General features: G+C 42.5%; 1 protein-coding gene across 16 annotated transcripts in view; it reads right to left on the bottom strand.

Moving 5' to 3' along the window:
* Positions 1–13,081, bottom strand: part of SEMA6D (semaphorin 6D) — a 607,719-nt gene that overhangs the window by 49,121 nt on the left and 545,517 nt on the right. For 3 of the 16 annotated variants that reach the window (XM_067029193.1, XM_067029199.1, XM_067029205.1), the window contains exon 1: positions 6,230–6,590. The exons of 10 other annotated variants lie outside the window; for them this stretch is intronic. The gene's annotated coding sequence lies outside the window, so the exon portion shown is untranslated. Of the gene's footprint in view, positions 1–5,155; positions 6,591–13,081 lie in introns of those variants that run through there. 3 more of the 16 variants (XM_059059466.2, XM_067029204.1, XM_067029192.1) reach the window with 3 other exon arrangements.

The raw sequence follows: 13,081 nt of genomic DNA, 5'->3' as shown, positions 1-13,081 counted from the left end.
CTCCTGAGGCCTTATTATACATGTACCAACATATTGGACTTTTTAAAACCCATATTTCTTTTCCCAAAATGTATGTTGAAAACCTTAAATTTCACCATTATATGTAGTGGTAATGTGTATTTGTTTTTTTCCCTCCCATAGGAATCCTGAATAAAAAAGAACAACAAAAAATGCGGGGCTTCCCTGGTGGCACAGTGGTTGGGGGTCCGCCTGCCGATGCAGGGGACCCGGGTTCGTGCCCCGGTCCGGGAAGATCCCACATGCCGCGGAGCGGCTGGGCCCGTGAGCCATGGCCACTGAGCCTGCGTGTCCGGAGCCTGTGCTCCGCAACGGGAGAGGCCACAACAGTGAGAGGCCCGCGTACCGCAAAAAAAAAAAAAAAAAAAAAAAAGAAGAAAAAAATGTGTATGCATGGGTGACAATTTCTCAACAACGTATCTGATTACTCAAAGAGGTAAAAGGATTCTCTCTCAACCATAAGTAAGAAAAATGTATATTACAGTATAATACATAGTCAAACTTCAGTAAGACAATTTCCATCCTCATGCCACTAATGCTTGAACAGCTGTAGCTCTGTCTTTGCTGATGGGGCCCATAAATACTCCTGGGAAATGGGACAGAGATACATAATGGATCTTCACCTGCCAAGATCAGGGAAATGAATGTCAATCGCACCCTGATGCAGAAGCACTTTTTTGGTGGCGAGTGATGAGTACTGCCATTTGTCCTATGCCATGCAATCTTGGACAGGAAAGCCTAACATGGAGAAAAATGGTGGAAGAAGATGCTGTTTTAGGACACTTGAAAAGAAGAGTGTGTCATTAATTATTTGGCCAATAGGAATTAAAATGAAAGAAGAGTACGCCAGTATGATTTAGTTTAGAGAAATGTTAAAACTTAAGAGCATACCGATTCTGTACATATCATTTCATTCAATACAAAGATTTCCCTCAAAGTATGACTCTTTTATTGAAAAAACAGTGTCAGAAATATCAGGGAGTCAGAAGATTGCAGGGTGATCTATGTTCCTGGAAACAGTTCAGTGCAGTGATGACATGGTGGGCTGAGATGTCAGTGAGACCTGAGTTCAAATCCTGACTCCACCACTTCCCTGGTCTAAGACCTCAGGAAAGTGACTTGACTTCTCAGGTGCTTGAGTTCTTTTTTTGATAAAGCGGTGATAATAACAGAATCTGCCTCACCCACCCCAGCTGTTTGTTACATGACATAATTAAGATAAAGGTCTTAGTGTGTGCCTAGAAATTAGTAAGCAGACTAACAACAAGTGTAGTTGTTGTGGTTGCTGCTTTCTCTTCTTCCTCTTCCATCATCATCATCGGCTGGAGCCACCACATCATCTCAGCTGTTTTGTGGCTGATTTCATTAGTAAACATTAGGAAAAGAGGTGAGAAGACTATCTCCCACCAAAATATGAGGCAGTCTCCCCTTCCCACATCAAACTCCAAAAGCAGTACTTCTAATTATAAAAGTCTTTTTTTAAAAAAAAAGCTTGGCAACGTAACCTAATAAACATGTCCACCTAATTCATGCCATCCTTGCTTTAACAAGCAATGACTACTGTAACAGATATCTTATTGAGTAAAAAGAAGAAAACAAACCAAACAATGTGGCAGAAAGCATTGGGTTCCGTTACTCATGGGTCCCAGATTTAGGTATATCACAGGTTCTTTGTGAAAAGAGATGAAGCAATGATACCTTCACTCTCCAAAGAACTAGACAGGGTCTTTTTCTGTTTTCAGTCATTTGGGATCACAGGCTAAAAGCTACTTCATTCTTTTCTTCCCCCTTTCAATAGACTGAGTTCTGAAGGTCTAGGATGAGTGGTGTGTGAATGACTCCTTTTAATTCTGTAATTCTGGTGGTTTAATCGTACCAAGTTTAAAGAGGCTTTCCTGTGGGTCACGTAAGGTTGAGGCAAGTCCGCTCTCAAGTGGAACATGCCACTGCAAGCCAGCAGGGCCTTTCTGCAGGTGTGCCCCCAGAAGTGGGTGAGGGGCCCAGCACAGGTTAGCAAATAATGGAAACCTCCTGTTCTGGGTGTTAACTTTAGCTACCACAGCCAGACAATGTTGCCAGTGGTGTGGAAGAAAAAATTGCTGTAGCCAGCTGTGTTGTTCACAGTCGGATGGATTCTGTGTAGCTCCAAATGGTGATGGAGCCAGCAGCTTGTTGTAGCCAAGGGCAGAATGATGGATGATCTACATACTGTGTCCAAGTAGAGAGAATGGCAGAAGTTCACTTCAGGGTTGTTAAAATGCTAATCTGGGTGAGTTAACAAAAGCTTAATAGAAAAGAAAAGTTTGAGAAAAGTATTCCTCGTGGGGTATCTAGTGGACCACGATTTGATCACTCTTGGTTACATAAACGGTTGCTTTTCAAAGTAAGAATGTTTCCTAGCGATCCTACTGGGAAGAGTGGAAGCAGCTTCACTTATCAGCTGCACTGACACTTGTCAGGGTCTGAGGAGGAAAAGTTAGCCCAACAATAGCCACCTTCACTGAAAGGGGTTATGATATGCTTAAAATAGTTACATGGTTTTCATTCTCTCTACATGTCATGAGAATAGATCAAAACACATTTTTCCCCCACAACTGGAAGTTGGCAGCTGTTCACAAAATAAGCTGCAACCTAAGACACTGGCTTTGGTAGATTTTAACTCTAAGTCTCCATTCACATGAGCCATTGAAAGCGAGATCTCCTGCTCCAATGACAGTTTCAACATGTGAATTACACTAATAGTACATTGCATTATTAGTGTTAAAGGCAGGAAGACTGGCCCCCCTATAAATACATGGTATGGATAATCTTGCCTTAAAATCTTTAGGATGAAAGAACATGCTTCAAAAAAAGATGCAGATTTACATTTCTTGCCAAATGATCCAGTTTTGCCATCCTCTGTTTCTTTGGATTCTTCTTTCTTACTTAAGTTGAACATAGAGAAACATGTCTGCCTCACCCGATGTTGGAACATTGGCTAGCATAGCTCCTTGCAAATGACAGGGACTCAATAAATACTGACTGGCTGGCATACCTCAAGCACTTCTTGCTTCCTCTAGAAATGAATCTAGAATGGGCAGGCTTAAAGTCTATTAACTGAAATAAAAGGTAATATTTTATCTTGTAATATGCTAAGAAAGGAGTCCACCTCCTACGGTTACACCAATAATGGTTAGACATTCAGCCAGGCTCTTAACTCTGCATAAAATGCATCAGAAGGGTGAAAAATGACCCTATTTCAGATGCATTTTTCACTCTTTGTCTCTTAGTGAAACTCAAATGCAAGAACAATGACTAAGCTAATTACCAAGGCTTATTTTGATGGAGCAGCAAGAAGTGAAGAACTTCTCCAGTTTCAATAAGTCCTTAACAATTATGGGCATTTTTTGTGAAACAAAGCTCCAATTCCTGCTTACTTTGTCTGTGTGCCTTTCATGCAATAGAAACCACCACACAGGATTCAGGGGCCTACTTACCCAGAGCACAGTTACTGGACAGATCCTTCCTGTTTAGCAAGCAGCCAGTGAACTTAAGTCCACTGGATTTCTAAGGAAGTTACCCTAACTCTAAGGACTAATAGGTTTGAGTCACAACCATCTTTCAAATCCATCCAAACGAGGGGAGACAAGACCAGATGGTGCTGTTAGAGGGCACATAAATAAATAAATAAATAAATAAATAAATAAATAAATAAATAAATAAATAAAGAGAAAGAGGGCAAAATGCCCACAAATCTAAATCAAATTCAGGTTAACTAGCTGTTTGGTGAAGGACAAACCACGATATTCCAGGCACACTGTCCTGCATCACAGAAATGTTCCTCAAAAAAGGTTACCTATGTAGCATCCCTAACAGAAACAAGGACAGGTAACAACTAGAATCCAATAAGAAATAGTAACTGGCTGTTAATTTCACCAAATGTACCACTGGAAGAAAATGGTTTGCTAAACAACACCATTTGGAAATCTCAGGGTTATTTGTCTTTCTGGGGGCACAGTCTAGGGACCTAAATGAAAGCATGGACACTAACTTTAAAAACAAAACTCAGCTATGTTTATTTACCTCAAGATGTTTACGTTCATGGTAATATAGGCCCAAATCTCAGAGCTTACTTGGCAATTTCTATTCATCTAAGCCAGCGTAAATGTTTGTGTAATATTTGCCAGCCTGACAGAATATGCCTGTCACTCACTACATTAAATGTGACGACACACAACTTAATTTCCTGAGTTAGCTATCAAAGAGAGCGAGGGGATTTTTTTTTAACAACATGAATAAACCAGCATCAAAACCTATTGTTAAACCACCAAAAGAATAGTAAAATCCTCACCTTGAGCTGTCTGGGATAAGATTTCTCAATTCTACAAGGAAGAAACCTTGAAAAATTTCTCCAAACAATTATTTCTCCAATTCTGAGGAACGGAGACCAAACCAGATTAAAAAATGTTAAACCTTTCCCCAGGACTTCAGCCTTGAAACAAAAGCATCCACTTTACTGCCCCAAATATCAAGTAGAGGGAAGGACAATCCTTAAAAAGCAACTAAACATTTTACTGCAGACTTCAATTCTTAGGAGCCAGAAGTTCTTGGGAAAATTGCCCTACACATTTCTTCTCCCAAGTAACTGGAAACACTACCGTTATTTTTAAGGGAAAGCCGCGGGCCCATAGTGATGGACATAAGGTCCTATTATTGTTTGCATGTCTGTATATATATATAATAATGATCTACTGTTCCTTCTGTGTGAATCTCCCAGCTGAACATAGTGAGGAGTGGGGATGCCGGAACTTGGGTTACTGACTGGTCACCTCAGAATGAGGAGTAGTATTCTGGGTTCCTATAACACCGCTACTTCACTCCTCTCTAGCTCCACGACATTTAGCTCTTTACAAGATTGGGATTTAGAGAATCACCTGACAGCAGTGGTCCCGAGAACTGATGTAACAAAAAATTTTCAAACCCAGTTCTCATCCGCACCTTCAAGTCCTTTATGACCTTTAGTTTCAATCCAAGAGTTATACACGACAGAGGAAGCTTTAAGCCCTTCCAAATTACCCAAGGCGGCTGCTGTATCAGTTTCTGCAGACCAGGAACAAACATCATTGCTGTCAAGACGGGAGATAAAAAGTTTCCCTACCTTCCGCCTCACCATCCCCCTGCCAGCGGCTGCCGACGCGAGCGGCGGCTCCCTCCGGGCTGCAGAATGCCTCTCGCCGCCGGAGAAGGGGCTCATGCAAAATTGACTCTTCCTTATTTGTTTCCATCCATAATTGATGGGCAGATGAGAACGTAACACATCTCAGCGCTGGGCTCTTGCCGCCTGGCGGAGACCCTGTCCAAGACGCTTCCGTAAATCATTTCCAGCCGGAGAACAAAGCACGGAAAGTTGCGGGGGAGAGCGGCCGGGAGAAGAAACGGGGCGCCGGGTGGGAGGCGGGCAGCGCTGGGCCCCGGAGTCCGCCCGCGGCGCGCTCGGCCAGCAGGGGGAGAGGGAGGGTTGGGAAGCGGCCGCCCGCCGGTACTGGAGCCTGGAGGGCTGGGGGAGGGCCTAGTCCCCCGAGCCCCCGCCCCTAGCCAACAGGCGCTACCGGTGGGCCGTCCGACCCCGGGGCGCACTGACAGGTAGCCGGCGTCCGCCGTGAGCCGCTCGTCCGTCGGCGGCTGAGCTGCGCCCCTTCTCCTGGCGCGGGCGAGTGCTCGCCCATCCACGGCTAGCCTGGCCCGGCGGTCCCAGAGTCGGCTCCCGGGCGGGCGGGCGGAAGGGGACGGCGGAGCCCGCAGCCGGCTCCTTCAGCCTTCGCTCGGCGGTCGCGCGGGCTGGGGACGTGGTGCCCGGCACCGAAGCAGCCGGGTTCCCACTGATAAGGTGAGGGGGAGCGCGGAGCTGGCGCTGCCTGGCGAGAAACTTTTGCTGGCTCCCTCCTTCGGCTTTTTTTCCCCCGAGGGGGGTGCACAGTGTTGGGGGGCTCACTCCCCGCAAGCCTCCAGCAATGCGAGATTTGACGCGACCGCCAAACCTCTCCAGCCCTTTGCGCGTCCCTGGTACAGCAGGCGGAGAGAACAGCTTGGAAAAGAAATCAACTCTCCAGTGCCAACACACACGCATACGCACACGTACACATACACCAGAAGCAATTCAGGCTCTAAGGATCAGGGTCCGATCCCCACCAGGCGCCTAGAGCATTAGCAAATTTTTATAAGGCTGTCTTACCTCATGGGGGGAGGCTGGTTTAAAAAAAAAAAAAGCTTATCACGCTCAGGGAGACTAGAAAATAAAAAATAAAGAAAAAGGAGATATATCCCTGTGTCTCTTTAGGTTTTGGCTTCTTCGATATAATCCTGAAACTCGCCACCACCAGTCCTTGCAGCAGCGGCAGCGACAACGACAGCAGCAGCGGGACGGAGCGGGAGCCAAACAAATCGAGGCACAGCAAATGGTGTAATTCGATCCATCTCCAAGTCAATCCATCAGGCGAGCCGGAGCCTCATTCCCTCCCCGCACTCGGCAGCTCGCGGCGTGGGGCCCACCCCCGGGCGCGGACGGCAGGAGGCGCGGGCGGCCCGGCGCGCTCGCCCTCTCCCGAGCGCCGCGGCCAGCGCCGCCTGGAGGCCCCCAGCCCGGCGCCGCGGCCCGGCTGACCCCTCGGTGGCCTCCGCGTCCCTCCTCCTCCCCGGCGCTCTGCTGCGCGCCCTCCCTCTCGCCAGCTCTGAAGAGCTGCTCCTTCCAGCAACTCGCAGCGCCTCAGTCATCCAGCTCGCGGTGGCTGCTGCAGCCTGAGAAGCAGCCTTTTTGCTTTCCTACCTCTTTCCCTCTTTTTTTCGCTCCCTCACTTTTTTTGAGCTTTCCTCCAGACATTTAGAGGACAAGGCGTTGCAGCCCAGAGGAGCTGCAGGCACAGTTGCTCCGTAAAGTTATGCCTTAGTTTCCTCATCTAAGATTTATTTTTTAAGCACATCCTTACAAGCCCGCCCCCATATTACCTTTGTCGTCCCCCGCCCCAATTTCTCTTTACAACCACTAAGCAAAACAGCTAGGAAGAAGCAATCAAACATTGTTTTATCTTTATAAAATACAGAAATTGCCTACTAAACATCCCATTTCTACTTTGAATGAAAGCCATTCAGTACAGTATAATTTTGCAGGCTAATGAGCCGGTTTTACAGGCAAGTGTGTCGTGTAATATGTTCTGGGAGAAATGAAAATGTCCTTGAAGTGACATCATTTCAAATTGACTGTCACAAAGGAAAGGAAAAAAGTCACATACTTAAAAACAAGAGGATTTTAATCCAAACTTCATATCCAAGAACAGGCTGTGTTTTTATTAAAATTTCCAGTTGAATTATGAATCACTGAGGGGTCTAAATGGCTGGAATGAACCATGATGCCCCCATTTAAAGAAAAAGAAAGAAGGGAGCTTTTCCAACAAACTTTTAATTTTCATTTGAGTATGGTTAATTACCGTGAATGAGAGGAGAAGGGGCTAGAGAAAGGATTTTCCTTTCCTCGATGGTTCCTGCTTTCTCCTCAGCACAGTTACACGTTTACATTTAGGAAAAATACCCTGTACTGAGTTATTTCTAAAACTTCCACTGACAGCCTTGAAAAGGAACTCAAAAAAGACACCCCAAGGAACTGCTGCAGGACTCATCCGGAGGACTGTTTCCTCCCTAGTTAACACTTTGTTACCAAAAGGAAGAAGGAGGGAGGAAGAAGGGGAGTCTTTTAAAATATAAACTCTCTTCCCGCTGTTTCTCCCATTCGAAGTCAGGGGTAGGGGGCAGAAAGAACAGCTTTGGCAACACAGCTTTGTGATTTTTCTGTTGTTGTTAAGGCTTTTGTTGGCTGGCTGGCTGGTGTTTTCAGGTTGTGCTGGGCTCTGACATCATTGCAAGTTACTTGGCAGTCGGGGCCCTTTCCCAGCCAACTTCTGACCCAGAAAGCTGTGCCTGTTTTACTGGTGTCCAGTCACTCCGTATTTTCTCCATCAAGGGAGCAAGCCCCGCTGCAGGGAAAGGGCTCTGTGCACTGAATGAAGATGCAAGAGGGTGACCAGTGGTTTGATGAGGATTCCTATCGCCACCCACCTGGAGGCAGAAAGCTTATGAACTGTCTTCTGTCTGCAGTAGCAGAGAAGAAAAAAAAAAGTTAAGTTCTCCAGATTCTTGAATTCTTTGCTGAAATTCTGCGATGGCCAGCTTTACAGAGTGCCACCCCAGAGAGTACAGTTTACCTGAGATTGAGTTCTTAAATTGTGGAATAAAAAAACCTTTAGGTTGCAGAAGAATATGCTGATAGGTTATTTTGAGCCAAGGATTAGATACGTTTTCAGTCTAGACCTCAGAGCCAATCCCCATGTTTGGTCCAAAAGGGAAAGAGAGGTAGGGAAGTGGACTATCTACTGACATCAAAAGAATGATACCCTTTATCTTTTAGTCAGAGCAAAATATTACTCTTAAAGATTCATCATTTTCCTGGTTCCCAGAACCAGCATTTGGTCCTTTCAGTTGATTTTACACACTTAACCTTTTAGTCCTGTTTACTTCTCCAGCTGGACTTTCCCCCTCCCTATGGTTGCGTTTGGCTCTAGCATTGCCCTGCTAAGTGCAGTTCCCCACTAGGTCACACTGTTTCACGTCTCCATGTCTTCACTTGTGTCTCTGCTTCCTGGGATACTCTTCCTCCATTACTGCATGTACTTTAATTTCTGCTTTTCTTGACTTTTAATAAAAATTTCGTTTAGGTGTCAGAATTTCCCTCATCCCACTAGCCCCCAGGATGGGTTTAAGCACCTCTCTTCTGTGCTCTCTTAGCAAGTTCACTTATGTAACTTATCACAGGGAAGGGAAAATAACTGTTTAGGATGACTTCCTTACTGGGTGCTTCTTAACTGCTAGGATCTTGTCTTATTTACTTGGACAGCCCCAGTGCCTAGCACGGTGCCTGGCATTTAATAGACACTCAATAAATATTTGTTAAACAAATCCGGCAAGGAAACCCACAACTTTCTCACACTCTTTTATGTGCTGAATCAGGGAGTATAGTCATCTCTAGATTGTATGCTCCTCCACAGTAGGCATTTATTCATTTGTGTCCCCAGGGCAAGCATAGTATCCATGTAAGGATGTTCATTGAATGAGTGAAGAATGAATAAATGAAAAAAGGAAGAAGGAAGGAAGGAAATAAGGAACATTTTGGCTCTTTTCACACCTAGAAAGAATACTTAAAAGTGGTCAGTGCTTTAGATAATTAGTGGTTATGCTTTTGCCGTTATCTCATATCTCCCAGGAGTGATAAGTAGTAACTTTATTTACAGTCTATTTTTTGTTTCTCTGTTTACTTTAGGAAAAGTTCAAAATTTTATTTCTATGTTTCATGTTCAATCTAGTTTTAAGAATAAAATGTATCTGAAAATTATAGAAAATCTGTGTGTAATAGTCAATAAAATTTTATCAATCATTGGAGAGTACCACTCCTTAACTATTACAGTTATTAAACAAAGCAATAGTGCTTACTATCTGCCAACCTCTTTTAAGCATTTTATAAGTATTACTGCTTACAACAATTCTCTGATTTAAGTACTATTATTATCTTCATTTTGTAGGAGAGGAAACTGAAGCTTAGAGGGTTTAAGGTACTTGCCTAAGGCCACACAGGTAGTAACTGCGCAGGAGCTGAACCCTAACCTCTTACTTAGTTGTAATAGTGGTTAGTAGTGAGGTCACAGTTAATAGCAGTAGTAAATAGTGAAGGCTTTGGAAACATTTGACAACCTGGATTCAAATCCATACTCCCCTCCTCTCTTGGGATAATTTATTTAACTACACTGTGCATCAGTGTTCTCATCTGTGAAACAGGAGTCATAACAATACTTCAAATGGATTTTATGAAGACTGAATGTGATAATTCATATAAAGTGTTTAGCATCTTACTTGGAACACAGCAAGCACTGAATAAATATTAGGCAATGTTATTATACGTGCCCTGTAGGCAGAGCAATCTTGGAATCCTGCAGAATTGGATTAGAAATTTAATCCAACCTCACACTAAATGTGAGACTTCGGGTGAAAGCACATGGTACACAATAGGTTTGCAAAATATTTTTGTTCCATTCCATCTCCTTCTTTCCCTCATCTATGTATATATGTCTATTAATTCAGCTATATACACTACTTAGTATCCAGTTGATATGAAATAACATGTATGAATTTTAATGAATCATACAGCTTAGAATTTCATGTTTCAAAACAAAAAGATATCGGTATTGAAATTTCAAAGGTAGCTACAGCTTCTGTGATTAATTTGGAATGCACATATAGTATTCCTTGCATTCGCACATTATAGAAAGTGCTTTCAAAACTCTCCATGACATGATAAATCATTAATAATGTAGACCCAAATCTCGGCATCTGCATGGGAACGGCTGGTCTCCTTATTTCAGCAGTCTGCATATAAAAGTGACTCTGTCAAAACACTTCACTTCAATGAAACATATTTATCATGGTAAAGCTTACACCTCAGATTTTACTGACATAATTCATTTCTATTATCATGTACTATGATAGTAGACCACCACAGCAATGCTTATGTTTGGAATGGTAAAAATGTGCTTTTGTAGTCATTGTGATTGCTCTATCTTAACATGAATAATTTTGCTGTGCACTCTGAGTAAGGGGAATGCACCGTGCATATATGGAAATAATAAATCAGTTACTTATCTGGTTTTGCTAATGACTCCTCAGGTGCCACTGTATGGAAGGACACTGAGTGCTCAAGCCAAATAAAAAGAATCAGCCTTTTTTTTTTTTCCCCATCAAAAAGATGAACAGCAAACAACCTCTAATAATACTAGCTCTTTTGTAAACAGACAAGAGGCAGGAATGCTATCAACATTTTATCAAAGATCTTTTGAACAAACAGAAGCACAATAAACTTTTTGGATGAAGGGTGACTTGCTTAATTTTACTTATATATACTTTGGGAAGGAATACTTAGGACACAGGGAGGTCAGCTTATATCCTGGCAGATGTAAGGAAGCTGGGACTCTGTATAAGTTCCTGACAGCCTTCTCTCCACAAATTTACAGTAACCAAGCCTCCGACCTTGAAGAATTGGGACCGAATAATATCTTTTAAATGATAGAATGTCCAAGGAGAAAGATAATGAAAATGAAAATAATGAAAAGGGGCAGAGAATTAGAACATTTTATCTGTTTTAAAAAATATATAACTTTTTACTTTGTTTTTAAAGACAGATCTCCTTGCCTAACGTTATTTTTTTTTTGCTTGAGCCAATGTTAAAATTCAAGTCAACAAAGGGAGAAGAAACTGTGGCTAGCCACAATAGTATCACTTAATTCTTAACACAGCTCTTGGAGACAGGCATCATTTAGGAACAAAGAAACCCATCCTTGCTGAAGTTAACCATCTTGTCAGGATTTTTAGCCCTTGTAGATGATAGAGTCTAGAGTCTAATACAGGTCTGTTTGGCTCTTAAGACTAATTTTCTTTCTAGGACACAATGCTCTGAAAAATGGAAAGAGCATACGTTTAAAAAAATATGTCTTGAGTAATAAAGGAAACAAAAACATTAGAAAACCTTGCCACATATAAACTAGTGTCAGGAACTCTTCAACGGGGTTTATAGCATGGTTTAAACCTCCATACATTATATGCATTCTATTACCCATGTAACTCCCTTGGATTGCTTGTAAATAAAGAGGTAAAAGACCTGTTTAGCAGCATGTGAATTTATATTAAAATCAACCTCACTGGTTAAGCTACAAGTATTTCAATTAATGGTTAGGGCTATATGATCATACCTGTGGCAAAATAATAATAATAATAATAATAATAATAAGGGCCGAATATTTATTATTGTTGAATGCTCTAAGTACAGGAACTTCTATATGTTAGAGCCAATTCTTTGCCAGAAACCACTAGGGCCATCTATTGGTTAAAAAAAAAAAAAGACTAGGATTCTGGGTAATTCCTGTCTTTCCAAATAAAGGCACAGAAAGCACACAAAGGATACATTTTTTCTTTCCTTTTGCTTTCTCAGATAGGATGCTTACTATTATGGACATTTTATTAATATTGAATATATTAGAGTCATTTAAAAAATTACACTGCTAGTATGAAAGGGAGTCAGGAAAGTATGTGTACAGGTGACAGGAAGAAGCTGACATTCTGGGATAAAAATCAATGGCAAACACTGTTAGCGTTCCACTGTAATTATAGGAGTTGTCTAAAATCCCCAATGCCCTATAAAACTGTGATAAGTGACAAGGCCCAGTAGCACATGGGAGATACATCTGGCTAACAAGTGTTTAACTCTGGGTCTGGGATATGCTGTCACTGAGTCAGCAATGGCACAAACTAGGTGACAGGAGGTAATGCTTGCTCCACCAGCCCCAGTTACAGGGGTTTTATTTGTGTCCTAGAAGGAGGCTTGGGAGAAACCTACAACTTATCTAACCTTTGGTTGGTTCCACAGAGTGGTCTGTACCCATGTTCTCCTCGTCCCCAGATCTGTCTGGCCTTTGAACCTAGAAAATATCACTTGTTGACAGTCTGCAAGGAAAAACAATAAGGCCTATTACATTTTTATAACAGACTTTCGTACCAGGGTGGCCCTAGTAACCCAGTTAGATTTAAACATTATCTGATCCACTTGACTATGGGCCAGGATGGGTTCCTCCATGGCTGTCTTCTACAAGCTTGAATTGTGATGGTTGCTGAAAAATCACTTCAAACTTATATTATCAAGGAAAGCTTTAAAATGAGCCTCACAGAGTTTGCCATTGTCTGAATTTGTATTTCAATTACAAAGCTAAAAGAAGAAATTGGTGGCTAAGAGCCTCTCTGGAAAATCCAGAAAGATCCAGAAGGACTGTTTAGAAATTTTTAACAGTATCAAACAGCCATTAAGGTAGAATATTTCCATGTTATAGTATATTCAACAGTTGACTTTTCAAATATTACTGTATCTGGATACACACACACACACACACACACACACACACACACACACACACACACTGTGTAATTTTCCTCCAAGAGTCCC

Source organism: Kogia breviceps, chromosome 3, assembly GCF_026419965.1.
Source record: "Kogia breviceps isolate mKogBre1 chromosome 3, mKogBre1 haplotype 1, whole genome shotgun sequence".
In the NCBI taxonomy this organism is placed as follows: Eukaryota; Metazoa; Chordata; class Mammalia; order Artiodactyla; family Physeteridae; genus Kogia; species Kogia breviceps.
The sequence above is the reverse complement of the archived record's forward strand: the minus strand, read 5'-3'. Positions and strand labels throughout refer to the sequence as shown.